Source organism: Gorilla gorilla, chromosome 2 (genome assembly GCF_029281585.2).
Source record: "Gorilla gorilla gorilla isolate KB3781 chromosome 2, NHGRI_mGorGor1-v2.1_pri, whole genome shotgun sequence".
Lineage (NCBI taxonomy): Eukaryota > Metazoa > Chordata > Mammalia > Primates > Hominidae > Gorilla > Gorilla gorilla.
Window position 1 is genome coordinate 148,687,987 of NC_086017.1, and position 21,339 is coordinate 148,709,325.

The following is a 21,339-nucleotide window of genomic DNA, read 5'->3' on the forward strand; positions in this document are numbered from 1 at the left end:
TGATAAGTCTGGTGACGAGGACTATCATATCTTTATATTTGCTTGTATCTCTTGTATCTCGGTTGGGGTAAGTACATAGTAGATTCTCGGTGCCTACTTGATGATAAAGATCTGGTTTCCCCCTAAGAACTTTATCATTTTCACTGTATTTATGCACCCAATCACCATGCAAACCCAATTTAGGTCTTCTAATGACACATATTATTCTACCTTTCTTCAAAATTGAACTAAATGAGTCAATACTGACACATTAGAAAGTTGCTCTTTAGGCCGGGCATGGTGGCTCATGCCTGTAATCCCAGCACTTTGGGAGGCTGAGGCGGGCGGATCATGAGGTCAACAGATTGAGACCATCCTGGCCAACATGGTGAAACCCTGTCTCTACTAAAAATAAAAACAAAATTAGCCAGGCCTGGTGGCGCGCAGCTGTAGTCCCAGCTAGTCGGGAGGCTGAGGCAGGAGAACTGCTTGAACCGGGGAGGCAGAGGTTGCAGTGAGCTGAGATTGCACCACTGCACTCTATCCTGGTGACAGAGTGAGATTCCATCTCAAAAAATAATAATAATAAAATAAAAAAAGAAAGTTGCTTTCTAATACATATTATTGATTGATTGATTGATCCATTCGTTCATTCCAAAAACACTTATTGAGCATGTGTGGCACTATTGTAGACACTGGAGGGAACTTCATTACAGCAGTGAAGAAAATATACAGAAAATTACTGCCCTCATTGTGCTGCCTATATTCTAGTTGGGAGAGACAGATAAACAAAATAAATAAGTATAATATGTGTTAGAGCACCATAAAGCTATAAAAAATAAAGCAGGAGATGAGATAGGTAATTGATAGAAGAAGGGAGGGGGCTATGACTTTAAATAGAATGATCAGGGAAAGACTGACAGCACGGACCTGAGGGAGGTGCAGGAATGCAGATGTCTGGGTGGAGAATAGTGTAAGCAGAAGGCATAGAAAATACAAAGGCAGGAATGTGCCCGGAATGTGCAAGAACCAGCAAGCAGGTCAGTGTAGCTCACTTATCCTTAATTATAGAAGAGAAATTATATCTCCTATGTATGCATGTTTGAAAGCATTGTTAAAAGTTGCATATAGAGTCACATAGGCAGGCAGATCCCCAAAGTAGCCATGTAAATTTTGAGCAGAAAGATAGAAAAAGAGTATAAATATGTTACCATTTTTTAAAACTGGTCAGTGTTTTAGTTCACATTTTCTGGAAAACAAAGGCTGAGGTGAGGATTGAGATTAAGGTTTGTCTTTATGTGAGATATAAAATCCCAGGCTGGAGAAAGCATAAAGAGAAGCCAGTCAGGGAAGGAAAGGGGACAGTGCAAGGTGATGCATGACTTCTCCGTCTACTCTCTCACAGGGACCCTGGAAGACACAGAGCAGGTGACCTTTCAGGGACATCTGCACAGCCATGCAGGGCAGCACCAGAAGTTGTGCCTTGCCCAATCTATGAAAGGGAGAAAGGAGAAGAAATTTATCAGTGGATTCCCTGACAATACCTGTTTTCAACTGGCCAAATTTCATCCTTTAGATAGATAACCCCCACCACACACATACCCCACCTGTACCCCCACACTTGACTTTCTGGTTGTAAAATCTGGCTTCCTTGTCCATGTCCGTAGTGTGACATTTCATTAAAGTTACAAGTGATGACAGAGACCAGACATGGTTAGCCTGGTCATACAGCCGCTGCCAAGTAAGAGGGGCCAGCATTCACAGGCAAGCAACTGGTTGGCCTCAGACAGTGAGAAATGTGGGTTCTGAGTGGGACTGGTAGGCAGAAATAGCAGCTGAGGCAGAGCAGATAGCTAAAGGCCTGAAGGTGTTTAAGAAGTGTCCAATATAGTCAGTTAATAGCAATATTTAACAAGAGCAAATGCTTACACAATCCTAAAAATAAATAAGACAGAGGCCCCATTTCCCCTTACTTTGTAATAAATTGTGTAGAGGAGATTAGTGACGTGTGTAAATGTTTTATGTCAAGAGGAAAAATAAAGAGGGATTGGGAAAAGAACAATCTCGCCATAACTAGGAAAATGTAAAACGGAATACTGTGAGTCTGTTACTTTCTTGGGAATACCAACTAGCCACACTAAAGATACTCTAAAAATCAGTTCCAGTGCAAGAGTGTCCCACAAAAAGTTAAAGCCAATGGGAGAGTACAGGAATCTAGGTCAGAGGATAAAATAAACATAAAAGCAATTTAATTGACTTAATATGGCTGAATCTCCTTTTTAAAATGAGCGAATGGGGGAACTTGATGGATTTAATCATAGCTGAAATTCACTGTGTGAATATTCTAAGTATCTAAAATACTAGATAACCTATTCTGTTATATACTCTTTGCAATTTTCAAATCATTTAGTTATTGGAGAGATATAGTTATAGAAGTAACTCTAAAAATTTAATTTAGTAAAATGTAATATTATTTATAAAGTGAAACAAGTCTAGAAGGAACAGAAACATAAAAATATTGTCAAGTATATTGCTATGGCAGAACTATATGCAACACAATTTTGAGGTGTGTCATGAGACACTTCTTTATGAAGATTAAATTTAGAATTAGTGAATTCCCTATATTCTCTCCAGTTCTTTTTTGACTTGCTGTAGTCTGCATTCTCTCTGAAAAAAATAGTTTTATGAAAATTCAGTCAATGAAATTGGTCTGTTGAACTTTAATTTAGCATCATAGTGAGATTATGTGTGTTTTGTGAGCAACTATCTCATTCAAGAGGTTGCCCACAGAGTTTGCAGCTAGAGAGGACCTTCAGAGTATCAGGGCAACCCCTCATTTTACATCTGAGTAAGCCAAAGTCTAAGGCGTAAAAGATATTCACCCAATGCCTCACAACAAAAAGATGCCTCCAGACTTCTGTCAGTATACATTTAAAATATCTACTTTCATGTCTATACACAGGTAGGAAGCATGAATAAAGAGGTTTAAGATTCAATGGAAACAAATATCTCTTACATAATTTATTTATTGTCACATAACAAATTACCTCAAAGCTTAGTAGGTTAAAACAATAATCATTTTTCACTCACAATTTCTGTTGGTCAGGAATTCGGGAATAGCTTATGGGAGTGTTCCTGGCTCAAGGTTTCTCATCTTGCAGTAAAGATACTGAATGGGCCTGCAGTCATCTGAAAAGTTAACCAGGACTAGAGGATTTGCTTCCAAAATGGTTCACTTACATGGCTGTTATCAGGAAGCCTCAGTTCTTTGTGCCTAGGTCTCTCCATAGAACTGCTTGAGTGTCCTCATGTCATGGTGACTGGTGGCCACCAAAGTAAGTGATCCAAGAGCAAGAAGGAAACCACAATGCTTTTTATGACCTGGTCTTGGAAGTCACACACCATCACTTCAGTTACATTCTATTTGTTGCACAAGTCAGCCCTGTTAAATGCAGGAAGGCCCTATGCAAGGGTGGGAGTACCAGGAGAATGAGGATCATTTGGGGGTCCTGGTGGAGGTTGGCTACCACAACTCCTTTAAATCACAACCAGAAATTCCTTAAATTTGTTTGGAGACACACTCCAGTGCTTAATAACTATAAATATCAAAAAACCCTAACTTCTCTCTGACTGGTTTGGCTGCCTTTTCCAAACTACTTTACCATTGACCACTATAGTTGACTCCCACAACAGCCTTTGAATATTAAACTAGAGTTGGAATTTGAAGAAGCACGGACACACAGAGATTAAGTGATTTCTTTAAGGTCACCCAATGGTAGAGCAGAGGGTTGGAGACCTCTCCACTGGGTTCATGCCATTTGACTACATTACCCTCTCTCACTTTCTTGGTTATCTTTCTTCCGTCCAATCACTACTGATCATTCAGTAAAATTCTATCTCATGGCTTACATTTTTTCTCTCTGTCTCACCTGACAGCATCCTAGATTTCATCGTCCAAGTGGGTGAATCCAGTCATTATGCTGGACTCATTATGCTCGATCTTCACATCACCAGTGATCTTCTTCTTGCCACCCTAGTTATCCACATTTATCATTCCATGGACTCTGTTGTACTGCTCTGCCTCCAGATTCACCAGTTTAATCATCAACTTTCTAACTACAATCTTGTCTCCTTTCATTGCTACCTGTGATAACTAACTTTATATGTCAACTTGACTAAGTTTTGGTGCCCAGTTGTTTGGTCAAACACCAGCCTAGATATTGCTGTGAAAGTATTTTTCAGATGGGATTAAAATTTAAATCAGTAGACTTTGAGTAGATTACCCACCATAATGTGGGTGGGCCTCATCCAATCAGTTGAAGGCTTTAACAGCAAAGACTGAGGTCCCCCAAAGAAGAAGGAATTAAGCCTCCAGACCATAACATAGAAATTCTGCCTCAGTTTCCAGTCTTTTAACTCAAGACTGCAACATCAACTCTTACCTGAATTTCCAGCCTGTAAGCCTGTCCTGCAGATTTTGGACTCACAATTATGTGAGACAATTTTTTTAAGACTCTGTCCATCTCTGACTGTCTCTGGCTCTCTCTCTTTCTTCCTTTTCAACCTCACAGGGTCCTCTATATTGAATCATATATTTTTTCCAATATATCAATAATCTCCCTTTATTTTCCTCCTTTGCCAGCTTAGATATCATGGTCCTTCATGCAATAACACTGTTTCAAATAGACTGTCTTGTACAGTGGAAAAAATGTTCATATACAGTCAGCACCCCATACCTGTGAGTTCTGTATCTTTGGGTTCAATCACTGACCAAAAATATTCAAAGAAAAGTGAACACTTCCATCTGTACTGGACATGTAAAGACTTTTTCTTGTCATTATTCTCTAAACAATACAGTATAACAACTATTTACATAGCATTTACATTATATTAGGTATTATAAGTAATCTAGAGATTATTTAAAGTATATCAACAATTTACATAGCATTTACATTACATTAGGTATCATAAGTAATCTAGAGATGATTTGAAGTATATAGAAGGATGTGTGTAAATGATATGCCAATACTACACCATTTCATATAAGGGTCTTGAGCATCCATGAATTTTGGTACCTATGGGGGGTCTTGTCACTAATCCTGCATGATACCAAGGATGATTATATTTGTTGCCTATCTACCACGTGCTAGTCATGGGGGATACATAATTTTTAAAAAAGAAAGGAAGAAACCATTTCATAACTCTCCAACAAAAACCTGACCTCCACGAAGCCAAGTATTTATTTTCTTTACACCTGCTAGAGGAAGTCACTTAATAGAGCAGATTGGTACCACCCCATCAAAACAGGCCCCCACCCTGCTGGCAGTTGTACAATAGTTCTCTGATAGTTTGTTCGCTCACGCTCTTTGCCTACAGTATTTCAAACCATTGCTACTCCCCACAAACCTTCAATCCACCTATTTTTTCTCCCACTCTCAGAAGATGATCTTGTCTTTTATTTTGCAAAGAAGTTAAAAATTATTTGTCAATACTTCTTTATTTTCCACCTTCTAGCCTCATAAGTCTGTCTTTATCTGCACCCATCCCCTTCCCTCCAAAGAAAGAGACAAGTTGCTTCTATTGCTTAATTTTTTTCATTAAAAAATATAAGTTTTATCCATATTTCTTTTAGATGCTATTTTCTTGCCTCTCTTTTAATATTTGTATGATTGGGGTGACAGTTATCAATTGATGGACAGCAGAAGTTGAGACAAGGAACTGTGAAGCTAGGTTGTTGGACAGATGAAGATTCCAAATGTTGGGATCTCCCCAGATATCAGCAAGAGTGAAAGAGGAGAGGATAACTAAGAGCCTAATGCCAGTCTTAAGAGAGTGAAGGGAAATGACTGAATGGTTAATAATACATGACTGGGTTGAGAAAGGTTAACAAGACTAAATAGGGCAAAAGCCTCAAAGGAAGATCTTTTATCAGAGAGTGAAAGATGAAAGATTTAGAGAGTAGTGCAACATGAACTGAATGCTAACATTCCTCTTCTGGCTTTATGGAGAGTTGGTAAGTTGCCCGCTGTGACTCCCAGGGCAAAGGAGAGAAAGGGAGAATGTAGTAAGTGGAGCACAGTGAAAAGTTCCAGGAGATAGTCAAGGAATTAGAAGTGAGGAATTACAGAACAGTGGATGAGGTTGGGAAATCGGACTACTGTCTTTCAGTGCCAATGGCTGAATGTTCTGACGGTGGCCTCAGTGATTATGACACCAGATCTGGCTGATAATCCCAGATGCACAGCCTAGCCCAGAAAGGTAGTGAAAGCTCTTTCTCAAGGTGTGGGAGTGGAGAGAATCTGTTTAAGGCAAGTGATGTAGGATTTACTTGCTGGGAAAGGACTTGTTCTCATTCACTTCACAGGAGAGAGGCTAACTTGGCAGGTTATTTCCAACTGTTTATTCAAATCATAGTTCTGAATTATATCTTCAGTGGCATTAGGATGCTTCTAGTGACTCCCTTTCATATGCAAATTCCCCCCTTAAAAAAGGAAGTTATCTGTGTCCAAATAAAGTCACTAAATCCCATTAAGGGGGGTCCAACTTCATGACCTCATCTAAACCTACCTCTCCCAAGGGCCCACCTCCTAATACCTTCCCACTGAAATTTAGAGTTTCAACATACAAACTTTGTGGGGATAAACATGCGACCTATAACAAACATATTTTGAGAGCAACAATTATCACCAAAGGTAGTTTTCCTATAGCAAAACAAGAGCTGTATAGATCATCCTTCCTTCATGCTTTACCTGGAAGAGTCAAAAAAAATTTGTGGAACCGTCCTTTCACTCACCTTCCAGCTTCTGGGATCAAAGCAAATGTTGTGTGATTCTAGAAACCCTGACTACAGCTTGGGACTTTAAATGTTTGAAAAAGAAATCTATGCCTTTGCAGTTTCAATGAGATCTTCAATGCATTTAATGCAAACCAAAAGAACAAGCTCACCAAGAAGTCACTTGACCCTGAGCCAGAGCCACCATTAGAAGCCTGGCATTGTGAGGAACTTTGGAGGAGACACTGGCCTTCTACTCTGTGGCTCTTAATCAGAGATATGCATCAGATTCTTGGAACCTGGGGAGCTTATTTTCAAAATGTACCTTCCCAGAATCTGCTCCAAATCTATGAACAAGTACCTCAGAAGGTAGGAGATTTTTTAAGGTGAATCTGAAATATGGGCATTTTCAAAGCTTCCCAGGAGATTCTAATGCCCAGCAATGGTTAAGAACCACCGTTCCTGTCTAATGCAGGATCCCTGTCTTGGCAGACAACCATGGGTGGTCATGGGTGGTCTCTGCTAAAGACTGCACTGGACTCCCATCGTAGGTTGCATTTATATCTAAATATTTGCTGGCCCTTCTTACTGGGTCCCTCCCTTTGCCCTTTCCTGGCCCACCCTGTCCCCTTATGATGCCTGGTATATTTGTTTACTAGGGTTGCCATAATAAAGAACCACAAACTGGGTGACTTAAAACAACAGAAATGTATTCTCTCACAGTCACAGTTTTAGAGACTAGAAGTCTGAAATCAAGGTGTTAACAGAGCCATGGTCCATTTGAAGCCTCTAGGGGAGGGTCCTCCCTTGCCTCTCCCAGTTTCTGGTAGGCCCAGGTGTTTCTTGGCTTGTGGAAACATGACTCTAATCTCTGTCTCTGACTTTATATGGCCTTCCCTCTGTGTCTGTGTCTCTTCTTTTATTATAAGAAATCAGACATATTGGATTAAGGGCCCACCCTATTCCACTATGACCTTATCTTAATTAATTATATTTGCAATGGCCCTACTTTTAAATAAGGTCATATTCTGAAGTACTGGGCATTAGGATTTTGATATATGTTTTTTGAGGGATACAAGTCAACCCATAAGGCCTGGCTTAACCTGGCCCTGCATTTGGTCCTGCATTGTCCAAAGATATATGAAAGGAAGAGACATGGACCACTACAGAGAAAATGCTTTCAGAGCCGTGTTTTCATTCTCTCATCTTTCTGTTCCACTGCTATTAGACATGCATGTTGCAGATAGGGGCTGCCCCTTTACCCTTGCTCCTAGAATAAAGATACAGCTAACTCTCACATGGCCAGTAACTTGGACTAGAGAAAACCTATTGTAGGGCTGACAGGATTTTCGGGTACTTGCTATCACAGCATATCCTAGAAAAGTCTGACTAATGCAGCCCCCCTTTGTTGGATGCCCCAAATGTTAGACAGTTCCTTATTCTAATAGGCTGAAGCAAACCTGATTCATCTCTGTTGGGGAAATCTTCTTTACTACATTGTGTTCTTACTTCCAGGAAGTAACACTGGGCTTGGAGGTTGAGAAGAAGTCAACATTTCATTTACAATTTCAGCTAGATATTAGACTCTTAGGAACTTACATTTGTCCTTTAGTAGAGAGCAGTGTTAGAGTCATATGCTTTGGGATTCCAAATAAGGAGATATCAAAAGAGCTTTCTTGTCCTTTCTTAACTGCTATATGAGTTGTCTTCTAACTCCTCTGTGACACAGGGCCAGCTTGGGTCAGCTTTGTGTGCTGTCAGGCACCATCTTCATTTTCCTCTATTGCTTAGTAATAGTCAAATGAATCTTCTGGGCTTGGCTAAACATTTTTTAAATTAATGAATGTAAGTGTGTTACTATATGAGGACAGAATTGAACAGATATTTATATTTTCTGTAAGTAACAGAAATATTCCTAAATGAATAGGCAGAAAACTAGAATAGGCACTAATTTTGCCTACTAAGACTTCTGGGTTCCTCAGTTCAGTCAAGACTGTTTAGACAGCAGTTGCTTCTGCAATGGAAATAGTCAAGTAGGCCACATTTAGAAAAGGGTCTTTAGTATACTCCTATTATCTAATTTTATTTCAGTTGAAAACACTTTGTTACTAGAATGGAAATTCTACATGCTCAAAGGCTAAATAAAGTCCTAGTTTGGATTTTTGCAAATAAGGATAACCATACCAGGCCTGAAGTGAGACAAAGCTTTACAGAATCTCTTCGCAGTGCAGAACTTTATCCATCCACTCATCTCATCCATCCAAATATCCATCATTCAGCCATTCACCCAAAAGGCATTTGCTGAACTCCAGCTATGTGCCAGCTACAGCAAAACACTGGGAACATAAGGATGGATATTCCACTGCGCTGCCACATGCACCTCTCTTCCAGCTCCACGTGATGGCTCATGATGTATCTCACATTCCTGAGGGTTTTCAGGCCTGATTTTGGAAGGTTTTTGAAAGCCCAGCCACAGCCCAGGCAGCTCCTGACTTTGTCAGAACATTCAGGCACATCCTACATAAGCAGAAGGAGTTTAGAGACAAGGCCCACGTTGCCACTCACTCTATCAAACAGAGCGGTTTCCTGCCTGGCCAAGATCTGGGCCTGCATTTCAAAGACTTACAAGAAAGTGAAATAGAAATCATAGTTACCCTCTCCATATCAATAAAAGGGCTGCTCCATATTTCTGTGTAGCAGCCATGGGCTTGTGGTTTGCCCTAACCCATGAGCCCCGGGAGAGGGCTCTGAAATGATCAGAGAGCTCCAGACTTTTCCTTACTCCCCTGATGCTGCTCCATGAATCCTGAGCACTAGTGGAAGTCTGAGAGTGAAAAAGAAATAAAAGAAGGAAGGAAGGGAGAAAAGGAGAAAGAAAGAGAGAGAGAGAGAGAGAGAGAGAGAGATGAAAACACCATCTCTCTCTCTGTATTCAGCCAGAGAGATGGATACACCATGGTTTCTGCCCCTAAAGAACTATCAGACTAGTGGAGGTCACTTCTATGGATAGGGAGGTAGTGAGGAGTAGTCAAGAAAGACTTTATAAGCTGCATCTTGCAGTTGGGTTGGGAGTCTCTATGACAGTTAATTTTTTCTCACTTGTGAGGAGGAAAACACTAGGTGGAGAGTCAAGAGAATTTTAGTCCCAAAATGATCACCAAGAAGCCATTCAACCTTGATCAACTATCTTTACTACCTTCACAGCCTTAGTTGTGTTAGTAAAATAAACACATTGAACTAGCTTATTTCTGACATTCCTCTGTGTTTCATGATTTAAGACTCCACATTTAAAATCTTCTCAGTTGCTATTTATTTTAATAGGTCTCCCCAGTGATCTCAAGTAGCTTATAATCATGGCTTTTGAGGGAAAAAAATACATTTATTTAAGTTACTTTGGTTGTGACATTTGTGCACTTTGCCTATTCTAATCAATATTTTCATGATTACGCTTACATTTGAATTATGCTACATACACATAAAGTAAGTCAGGTACATATTCTTTTCTGCACTTTGTTATTATCAGCACTCCCATTTTATAGATGAAAAAACTAAGAGTAAGAAAGAATAAAAAGCTTGCATACCCTAACTTGATAAGCGAAATAGGTTTTAGATAAAACTGCTTTCCAAGTACCTGATTCCAAAGCCAGTGTTCAGGCTGGGAAGCAAGTCTTTATCACCTTGAGAACAGAATGTTGTGATTTTTCTTTCTTGGGAATTTCTTTGAAAATCATCTCAATGCAACAATTCTTACAGAATATAAGAGTACAACTTTTCTTTGACACAATCTCTGGGGAACTGATCATGTCTTTCTTACTGGTGGTGCTGGTGCTATTGGAAAAACAGAGTCTGAAATCAGTTCTTTCATCCTCTATCCAAATGATAACTAGTTTAAACTTTTTGCCCCCTTGAATGGGGACAAAATACTTCACTTTCTGATTTCTCCTTTTGAATGACTTTTTATCTAAAAACTAGAGAAGTACATTGAAACATTTTGCTATTTAAAATATTTCCTAAGTCTTCAGCTCCAGAATTGGAACTCTACTATACAGTTTGGGTTTTGTTGTTATTTTCTGTTGAAGATAAACCAAGCAATGGCTTACATCTACTTTAGGACTTAAAGAATTATTTCCCTGCTCACAGCATTTGTCTTGATCCCAACCCCAAGATGAATGGCTGAAATTTTTTTTTTTCACTGATTCTAAGTCAGTTCTAGGTGTGTCTTCTCTGTGGCTCAGGAAGAGTTCCCGGCCCTCCTCCCACTATTTACGTCAGGTGTTCTCTACGTTCAGCAACCCTAAGTCTTCACCTTCTCACTGGATGTCAGATTTTTAAAATAAATTCCTTTGAGTTGACGAATGCATTTTGTTTCATTTTTATTACAGTGAAACTTCTATTTCTAATTAAATAAATAATACATCTTTATAATTTAAAAAATGAGCAATATACAAAAGTATAAGGACATAAGTGAAAAAATCACATGAAATACAAACTTCTGAGGAATCTATCATTAACAAAAATTTTGTGGCCATCTTTTAATACATATCTTAATGCATTTTAACTAAATTGGGTATGCTACATACTATTTTTTATTATGACATTGTTATGTAATCTCTTACTCTTTGATTACCTCTTCCCTCCCTACAAATTCCTTACCTCCGCTATACTCCCAAATAACAAAGGGAAATAACTGCATGCGCATTTTCTTTTTGTTTAAATAAATTAAGGATTTTTAAAAATTTTTCCCCAAATTAAATGATTATTTAAAAATTGTGCCACAATATAAATAAATCCACACTCTCTCCCTTAATTCTGTGCATCTGGGACTACAGAAAAGTCGGTGTTCCTGCCTTACATCTTCAAATTAACATTGTCAGGCAAGAATAAGTCTTCCCAAAAGGGATCTTCCAGAAAAACAAGCTATTTCCTCGGTTCATATTTCCCTTTTTGTGTAGCATGCACCAATAATCTATCGAAGAAGAATATCTTGGAGAGTAAGGAGGGCATTCACCAGCAACACCACAGCGGTTGAAAGCCATAAGATTGGAGACAAGTACAAAGAGGTAGGTCAACATACTAGCAAAAAAATCTTGTGACAGCTTGAGAATAACTCTGCATTTCATTCCTGATAGAAACCCTGTCCAGGTATTGATGAGGTAGGCCAGTGAGTTACACATCCACAAAGAAATTACGTCACCCAGGAGGCAAGGAACAAGACCCATGGAAAATCCTAGGATGCTCTCTACCCAATAGGTGGTTACCAAGGAGTCACAAAGTCCACAGTACTTGGATTCTCTGCCAATGACTTGTACCATAGATCTCAGAGTAATCATATAGAAGAAGTGTGTGATGAGGGTACAAGCAGAATGAGTGATCATATCTTAAGTGGTCTCCTTGTTAACTATGTCAAAGGAAGATGAGACTTTTTTTTTTAACTTTTAGGTTCAGGAGTAAATGTGAAGGTTTGTTATATAGGTAAATTGCATATCATGGGGTTTGGTCACCCAGGTGAAAAGCATAGTACCCAATAGGTAGTTTTTTGATGCTCACTCTCCTCCCACCCACTACCTCAAGTACACCCTAGTGTTTGTTGTTTCCCTCTTTGTGTCCATGTACACTCAATGTTTAACTCTCATTTATAAGTGAGAATATGTGGTATTTGGTTTGCTATTCCAGTGTTAATTTGCTTAGGATAATGACCTCCAGCTCCATCCATGTTGCTGTAATGGACATGATCTTGTTCTTTTTATGGCTGTGTAGTATTCCATGGTGTATATGTATCACATTTTCTTTAATCAGTCTACAATTGATGGCCATTTAGGTTGATTCCATGTCTTTGTTATTGTGAAGAGTGCTGCAAAGAACATATGTGTGCATGTGTCTTTATTGCAGAACAACTTATATTCCTTTGGGTATATACCCAATAATGGGATTTCTGGGTTGAATGGTAGTTCTATTTTAAGTTCTTTGAGAAATCACCAAACTGCTTGCCACAATGACTAAAATAATTTACACTCCCATCAGCAGTACATAGCATTCTCTTTTCTCCACAACCTCACCAGCATCTTTATTTTTTGACTTTTTATTAATAGCCATTCTGACTGGTGTGAGGTGGTATCTCATGGTACTTTTGATTTGCATTTCTTTAACGATTAGTGATGTGGAGCATTGTTTCATATGCTTGTTGGCTGCATGTATGGCTTCTCTTGAAAGTGTCTGTTCATGTCCTTTGCCTAGTTTTGATTGGGTTGTTTTTTGCTTGTAAAATTTGTTCAAGCTCCTTATATTAGTAGATTCTGGATATTAGACCTTTGTTGAATGCATAGTTTGCAAATGTTTTTTCCCATTCTGTAGGTTGTCTGTTTACTTTCTTGAGAGTTCTTTTGTTGTGCAGAAGCTCCTTAGTTTAATTAGGTCCCATTTGTCAAATTTTGCTTTTGTTGCAATTGATTTTGGCATCTTCATCATGAAATCTTTGCCAGGGGCCTATATCCAGAATGGTATTTCCTAGGTTATTTTCTAGGGTTTTTACAGATTTTCATTTAAGCATTTAATCCATCTTGAGTTGATTTTTATATATGGTAAAAGGAAGAGGTCCAGTTTCAATTTTCTGCATATGGCTAGCCAGTGATCCCAGCATCATTTATTGAATAGAACATGTTTCCCCCATTGCTGTTTTTGCCAATTTTGTCAAAGATTAGATGGGTGTAGGTATATGGCATTATTTCTGGGGTCTCTATTCTGTTCCATTGGTATGTGTGTCTGTTTTGGTAGCTGTACCATGCTGTTTTGGTTACTGTAGCCCTATAGTATAGTTTGAAGTCAGGTGATGTGATGCCTCCAGCTTTGTTCTTTTTGCTTAGGATTGCCTTGGCTATTTGGACTCTTTTTTGGTTACATATCAATTCTAAAATAGTTTTTTCTAGTTCTGTGAATAATGTCATTGGTAGCTTGATAGGAATAGGATCATTGAATCTGCACATTTCTTCGGGCATTATGGCCATTTTGACAATATTGATTCTCCCTATACATAAGCATGGAATATTTTTCCATTTGTTCGTCATCTCTGATTTCTTTGAAAAATGTGTTGTAATTCTCATTGTAGAGGTCTTTCGCCCCCTTGGTTAGCTATTTTCCTAGGTATTTTATTCTTTTTGTGGCTGGCTATTGTGAGATTGCACTCTTGGTTTGGCTCTCAGCTTGGACATTGTTAGTGTATAGGAATGTTACTGATTTTTCTGCATTGATTTTGTGTCCTGAAACTTTGCTGAAATTGTTTATTAGATCAGGGAGCTTCTGGGTAGAGACTAGGGGTTCTCTAGATATAGAATCATGTAGTCTGCAAACAGGGATAATTTGACTTCCTGTTTTTGTTTTTAGATGCCTCTTATTTTTTTTCTCTTGCCTGGTTGCTCTGGCTAGGACTTCCAGTACAAGGTTGAATGAGAGTAGTGAGAGTGGACATCCTTGTCTTGTTTTGATTTTCAAGGGGAATGCTTCCAGCTTTTGCCTGTTCAGTATGATGTTGGCTGTGGGTTTGTCATAGATGGCTCTTACTGTTTTGAAGTATATTCCTTCAATGCCTAGTTTGCTGAGGGTTCTTAACATGAAGGGATGTCGGATTTTATTGAAAGCATTTTCTGCATCCATTGAGAATGGTCATATGTTTTTGCTTTTAGTTCTTTTTATATAAGTGCATCACATTAATTAGCTGCTGGATTCAGTTTGCCAGTATTTTGCTGAGTATTTTCGCATCTGTGTTCATCAAGAATATTGGCTGAAGTTTTCTTTGTGTGTGTGTGTGTGTGTCTCTGCCAGGCTTTGGTATCAGGATGAGGCTGACCTCATAGAATGAGTTAGGGAGGAGTCCTTCTTCTTCAATTTTTTAGAATAGTTTCAGTAGGAATGGTACAAGCTCTTTTTTATACCTCTCGTAGAATTCAGCTATGAATCCAGCTGGTCCTGGGCTTTTTCTGGTTGGTAGGCTTTTTATTACTGATTCAATTTGAGAACTCATTATTGGTCCATTCAAGGATTCAATCTCTTTCTGGTTCTTTTTTTGGGAGGTTGTATGTTTCCAGGAATTTACCCATTTTTTTCTAGGTTTTCTAGCTTGTGGAAATAGAGGAGTTCATAAAAAAATTCAACCAAGAATTTCATTTCCACCCAAACTAAGCTTTATAAGTGAAGGACAAATAAGATTCTTTGCAGACAAGAAAATCCTAATTCTCTTAGTATTTACTTGTCTAAAAGGATCTTATTTGTTCTACTGAAACCATTTCTACTGAAACTATAATAATCTCTGAGGGTTTTTTTTTTTTTGTATTTCCGTGGGGTCAGTAGTAATGTCCTCTTTGTCATCCTTGATTCTGCTTATTTGTATCTTCTCTCTTTTTTCTTTATTAGTCTAGCTAGTGGTCCATCTATCTTGATAATTCTTTCAAAGAAGCAGCTCCTGGATTCATTGATCTTTTGTATGATTTTTCATGACTTAATTTCCTTCGGCTCTGCTCTGATTTTTGTTATTTCTTGTCTGCTGCTAGATTTGGAGCTGATTTGCTCTTGCTTCTCTAGTTCCTTCAGTTGTCATGTTAAGTCATTAATTTGAGATCTTTCTAACTTTTTGATGTGGGTATATAGTGCTATAAACTTCCCTTTTAACTGCCTTGGCTATGTCCAAGAGATTCTGGTATGTTATATCTTTTTTTCTCATTAGGTTCAAATAATTTCTTGATTCCTGCCTTGATTTCATTGCTTACCCAAAAGTCATTCAGGCCCCAGGTTGTTTAATTTCCATTTAATTGTATCATTTTGAGAGATTTTCTTAGCATTTATTTCTATTTTTATTGTATTGTGGTTCAAGAGTGTGGTTGCTGTGATTTCTTTTTTTAATATACTGAATATTGTTTTAGCCCCAATTGTGTGGTTGACTTTAGAGTATGTGGCATGTGCAGGAAAGAAGAATGTACATTTTGTTGTTTTTTGGGTGGAGAGTTCTGTAGATGTCTATAAGGTCCATTTAGTCAAGTGTTGAGTAAAGGTCCCAAATATCTTTGTAAGTTTTCTGTCTCAATGCTCTGCCCCAAACTGTCAGTCAGGTATTAAAGTCTCCCACTATTATTGTGTAGTTACCTATATCTCTTTTTAGATTTCTAAGAACTTGCTTTATGAATCTGAGTGCTCCTGTGTTGGGTGCATACATGTTTAGGGCAGTTAGGTCTTCTTGTTGAATTGACCCCTTTATTGAACTGACCCCTTTACCATTATATAATGTCTTTCTTTGTCTTTTTTTGATCTTTGTTAAAGTCTGTTTTGTCTGAAATTAGAACAGCAATATCTGCTTTTTTCTGTTTGCTTGGTAGATTTTTCTCCATCCCTTTGCTTTGAGCTTATGGGTATCATTACATGTGAGATGGGTTTCTTGAAGACAGCAAAACCTTGAGTTTTGCTTCTTTATTCAACTTGCCACTCTGTGGCTTTTAATTGGGGTCATTTATCCCATTTACATTCAATGTTAGTACTGATATGTGTGAATTTGATCCTGTCATCATGTTGTTAGCTGGTTATTATGCAAAGTTGATTGTGTGATTATTCATAGTGTCACTGGTGTATATACTTAAGTGTGTTTTTGTAGTGGCTGATAATGGTCTTTTTATATTTAACACTCCCTTTAGAACCTCTTGTAAGGCAGGTCTGGTGGTAACAAATTTCCTTAGCATTTGCTTGTCTGAAAATGATCTTATTTGTCCTTCACTTATAAAGCTTAGTTTGGCTGGATATGAAATTCTTGGTTGAAAATTATTTTAATTAAAGATGCTTAATATAGGCCCCCAATCTCTTCTGCTTTATAGGGATTCTGCTGACAGGTCTGCTGTTAGCCTGATGGGTTGGTTCCCTTTGTAGATGACCTGCCCTTCCTCTCTAGTTGATTTACCATTTTTTCTTTCATTGCAATCTTGGAGAGTCTGATGTCTATGTGTCTTAGACGTGGTCTTCTCATTTAGTATTTCACAGGGATTCTCTGCATTTCCTGAATTTGAACATTGGCCTCTCTAGCAAGGTTGGGGAAATTTTCAGTTACGATATCCTCAAATATGTTTTCCAAGTTGCTTGGTTTTTCTCCCTTTCTTTCAGGGACACCAGTGAATCACAGATTGGATCTCTTTACATAATTCCATATTTCTTGGAGATTTTTTGTTCATTCTTCTTTATTATTTTTTATTTTTCTCTGATTATTTCAGAGAGCCAGTATTCATGCTCTGAGATTTTTCCCTCAGCTTGGTCTGTTCTGTTAATACTTGCAAATGCATTATGAAATTCTTATGGTGTGTTTTTTCAGTTTTATCAGATCACTTTTGTTCTTTCTTATAATGGCCATTTTATCTCTCAGCTTCTGTATTATTTTATTGTAATTCTTAGACTTTTTGGATTGGGTTTTGACCTTCTCCTGCATGTCAGTGATCTTTGTTCCTTCTATATTCTGAATTCTATTACTGTTATTTCAGCCACCTTGACCTGGTTAAGAACCATTGCTGGGGAACTAGTGTGGTTGTTTGCAGGTAAGAAGACATGCTTCACTGGGCACAGTGACTCACTCCTGTAATCCCAGCACTTTGGGATGCCAAGATGAGCAGATCACTTGAGGTCAGGGGTTCAAGACCAGCCTGGCCAACATGGCAAAAACCCATCTGAAACCCTGTCTCTACTAAAAATACAAAAATTAGCCAGGTTTCGTGGCACATGCATGTGGTCCCAGCTACTCAGGTGGCTGAGGCATGAGAATTATTTGAAACTAGAAGGTGGAGGTTGCAGTAAGCCATGGTTCTGCCACTGCACTCCAGCCTGAGTGACAGAGCAAGACTCTGTGGAAAAAAAAAAAAAAGACACTCTTGCTTTTTGAATTGTCAGAGTTCTCATGTGGGTTCTTTGTCATCTTCGTAGGCTGATGTTCCTTCAGTCTTTGAAGTTGCTGTCCTTTGGATTTTTTTTATTCTATTTGATGTCCTTGGAGGTTGATTGTGGCATAAGCTGGAAGATTTTCAGGGGCCAATGCTTAGCTCAGGACTCATGGACTGCTTGTTCTAACTCTGGGAGCCTGGTATTGGGCCCTTGACTTTGTTTTTAGCCCCTCATGTTTAGGAACCTGCTGCACTGAAGGAGCCAACGTATTCCTGGTCCACTGGCCACGACATTCCAATAGGTGGTGCTGGCCAAAGTGCTTCACAGAGCAGTGGCAGTAGGACCTGTCCTCATTTGCACATGCCAGCAACAATGGCAGTGTGGTTGGGTACATGCTTTTTGGCTGCAGCAGGGGGTTGGTGGTTGCAGGGGTGCTGGCCTCCATGTGGGTGTTTGCAAAGGCAGCATCGGCAGTGGCAGCAACGGCAACAAAGAACAGGGGAAGGGCCAGAATGTCCCTCCAGCATCCACACGTGCACTCATACCAGTGGCAGTGTTAGCACAGGAGTGGGGCACTGGTGGGCACAGGACTATGTGTGCCTTCTATGTGCATGCTCATGTGGGCAGCTGTGGCAGCACAGGGTGCAGGGTGAGTCCACTGGTGACCATGCATAGTTCACCCTGGCAGCAGTGTTGATGAAGGTGTGGGGTGCCAGCAAGTGTAGGGCTCTCTGTCTGTGTGCCTGCAAATGCTCTGATGGCAATGCCAGCACAGTGCAGGGGATGGGGGGCAAGGTGCACTCATGCTGGCATCAGTGGCCCGGCAGGGTCTATATGCTCCCACACACTGGTAGAGAAGTGGAGGCAATGTCTGCCCCTGCACACTCGTGCTGGCAAAACAATTTGGGCATTGGCTATAGGTGACTGCATACAGGCAAAGTGGCATGGGGGAGGCTGCAGCTGGGGAAGGGTGCAAGCAGACTGGTGCTGCTCTACTGAAGCTCTCTGCCAGTAAGTCACAATCTACCAGTGCAGGAACTATGCTGGGAGCCCCCCAAAAGGCACACCATGTGGGCATCCAAGGCTGCACTGCAAGCAGGTGCAGCCATGCTGTGGCCCCAAGAGAGACCAGCAGACCAAAGGGTGCTCAGGTCAGACCAGCCCCATCTCAAGGGCAAGACTGCCCTGCACTGTTAAGGTCTAACAGTTCCCCTTGGGCTAAGGTCTCCTAGGGGAACAAGGTGAGCCTTGGGGATGGTCATCCCTGGCTGTGCTCCACTGCAGATGCTCCCATACCAAGCCCTCTGGGCTCCACATAGGCTGGAGTTCTGCCCCTACCACTTCTCTAAGCAGCTCTCTCTGCCAGCTCAAGTGTCCATGGGGATCATGGCATCTCCTGCTGCCACGATTATAGATACCTGTGGCAAGAGTGGGTTGCTCCTTGCCTGTTCAACTCACTTATTCCCCAAGAGTTGTTGGGGACTAGGAACGAGTCCCAGTGCTGTTCCAAGCTTCACCTCCCCTCAGCCTAGCATCTGTATCTTCCCTCCATTCACTCTCAATATCTTCCCTCTGAAGGTCTGCTAGAAGTGCGCCCAGTCTGCCTGATGTCCTGATCCATCAGTGGCAAATGTTTCTCCTGACCGTGTCTACTCAACCATATTAAGTTACTCTCCCTGAAAATTCTTTATATAGTCAATTAGCTTCCTCTATTATTTTATAATTTCTGAGTTTGCTATGTTGGTGAAAATGGTATCCTCAGCCTTAAAGTTGCACATGTAATCTCCTATGTTTTCTAATATTTTAAAATCTTTTTTCCCACTTATCTTTCATACATCTGAAATTTTTATAGAGACATCTAACTTATTATTGATGGATTATGCGGATTATAATCCAAAATGGCACATATGGATTGCCAATTGTTCCAGTACCATTTATTAAGAAACTATTCTTTTCCACTAGGTTGGAATGCCATTGTTTTCATATATTAAATTCACTCTGTCCCCCGTTCCAAGTTGGCCAAATAGGAACAGCTCTAGTCTGCAGCTCCCAGGGTGATCGACACAGAAGATGGGTGATTTCTGCATTTCCAACTGAGGTACCTGGTTCATCTCATTGAGACTGGTTGGACAGTGGGTGCAGCCCACAGAGGACGAGCTGAAGCAGGGCAAGGTGTCGGGGGATTTCCAACGCACAAGGGGTCGGGGGATTTCCTTTCCTAGCCACGGGAAACCTTAACAGACTGTACGTGAAAAAAATGGGACACTCCTGCCCCAGTATTGCACTTTCCCATGGTCTTAGCAACCGGCAGACCAGGAAGTTCTCTTCCATGCCTGGCTCAGTGGGTCCCACATCCACGGAGCCTTGCTCACTGCTAGTGCAGCAGTCTGAGATAGACCTGCGGGGGTGCAGCCTGGCTGGGGGAGGGGCGTCTGCCATAGCTGAGGCTTCAGTAGGTAAACAAAGTGGCCGGGAAAGCTCTAACTGGCAGAGCTCACTGCAGCTCAGCAAGGCCTACTGCCTCTATAGACTCCACATCTGTGGGCAGGGCATAGCTGAACAAAAGGCAGCAGAAACTTCTGCAGACTTAAATGTCCCTGTCTGACAGCTCTGAAGATAGCAGTGGTTCTCCCAGCATGGTGTTTGAGCTCTGAGAATGGAGAGACTGTCTCCTCAAGTGGGTCCCTGACCCCCGTGTACCCTAACTGGGAAAAACTTCCCAGTAGGGGCCAACAGACACCTCATACAGGCGGGTGTATCTGAGAATGGATAGACTGCCTCCTGAAGTAGGTCCCTGACCCCCATGTAGCCTAACTGGAAGACACCTCCCAGTAGGGGCTGACAGACACCTCATACAGGCGGGTGCTACTCTGGGATGAAGCTTCCAGAGGAAGGATCAGGCAGCAATATTTTCTGTTCTGCGATATTTGTTATTCTGCAGCATCCGCCGGTGATACCCAGGCAAACAGGGTCTGGAGTGGACCTCCAGCAAATTCCAACAGACCTGCAGCTGAGGGACCTGACTGTTAGAAGGAAAACTAACAAATGAAAAGGAATAGCATCAACATCAACAAAAAGGGCATCCACACCAAAACCCCATCTATAGGTCACCAACGTCAAAGACCAAAGGTAGATAAAACCACAAAGTTGGAGAGAAACCAGAGCAGAAAAGCTGAAAATTCTAAAAACCAGAGCGCCCCTTCTCCTCCAAAGGATCACAGCTCCTTGCCAGCAACAGAACAAAGCTGGACAGAGAATGACTTTGATCAATTAACAAAAGTAGGCTTCAAAAGGTCGGTAATAACAAACTTCTCTGAGCCAAAGGAGCATGTTCAAACCCATCACAAGGAAGCTAAAAACCTTGAAAAAAGGTTAGACAAATGGCTAACTAGAACAAACAGTGTAGAGAAGACCTTAAATGACCTGATGGAGCTGAAAACCATGGCATGAGAACTACGTGACGAATGCACAAGCTTCAATAGCTGATTCGATCAAGTGGCAGAAAGGGTATCAGTGATTGAAAATCAAATTAATGAAATAAAGCGAGAAGCGAAGTTTAGAGAAAAACGAGTAAAAACAAACAAACAAAGCCTCCAAGAAATATGAGACTATGTGAAAAGACCAAACCTACGTTTGATTGGTGTACCTGAAAGTGACAGGGAGAATGGAACCAAGTTGGAAAACACTCTTCA

The 21,339-nt window shown here is 40.3% G+C and overlaps 1 pseudogene; it reads right to left on the bottom strand.

Annotated features, from left to right (window-relative positions):
- Window positions 1-11,607: 11,607 nt before the first annotated feature.
- On the bottom strand, window positions 11,608-18,092 carry LOC101142604 (mitochondrial carrier homolog 2-like; annotated as a pseudogene).
- Between the last annotated feature and the right edge of the window lie 3,247 nt (window positions 18,093-21,339).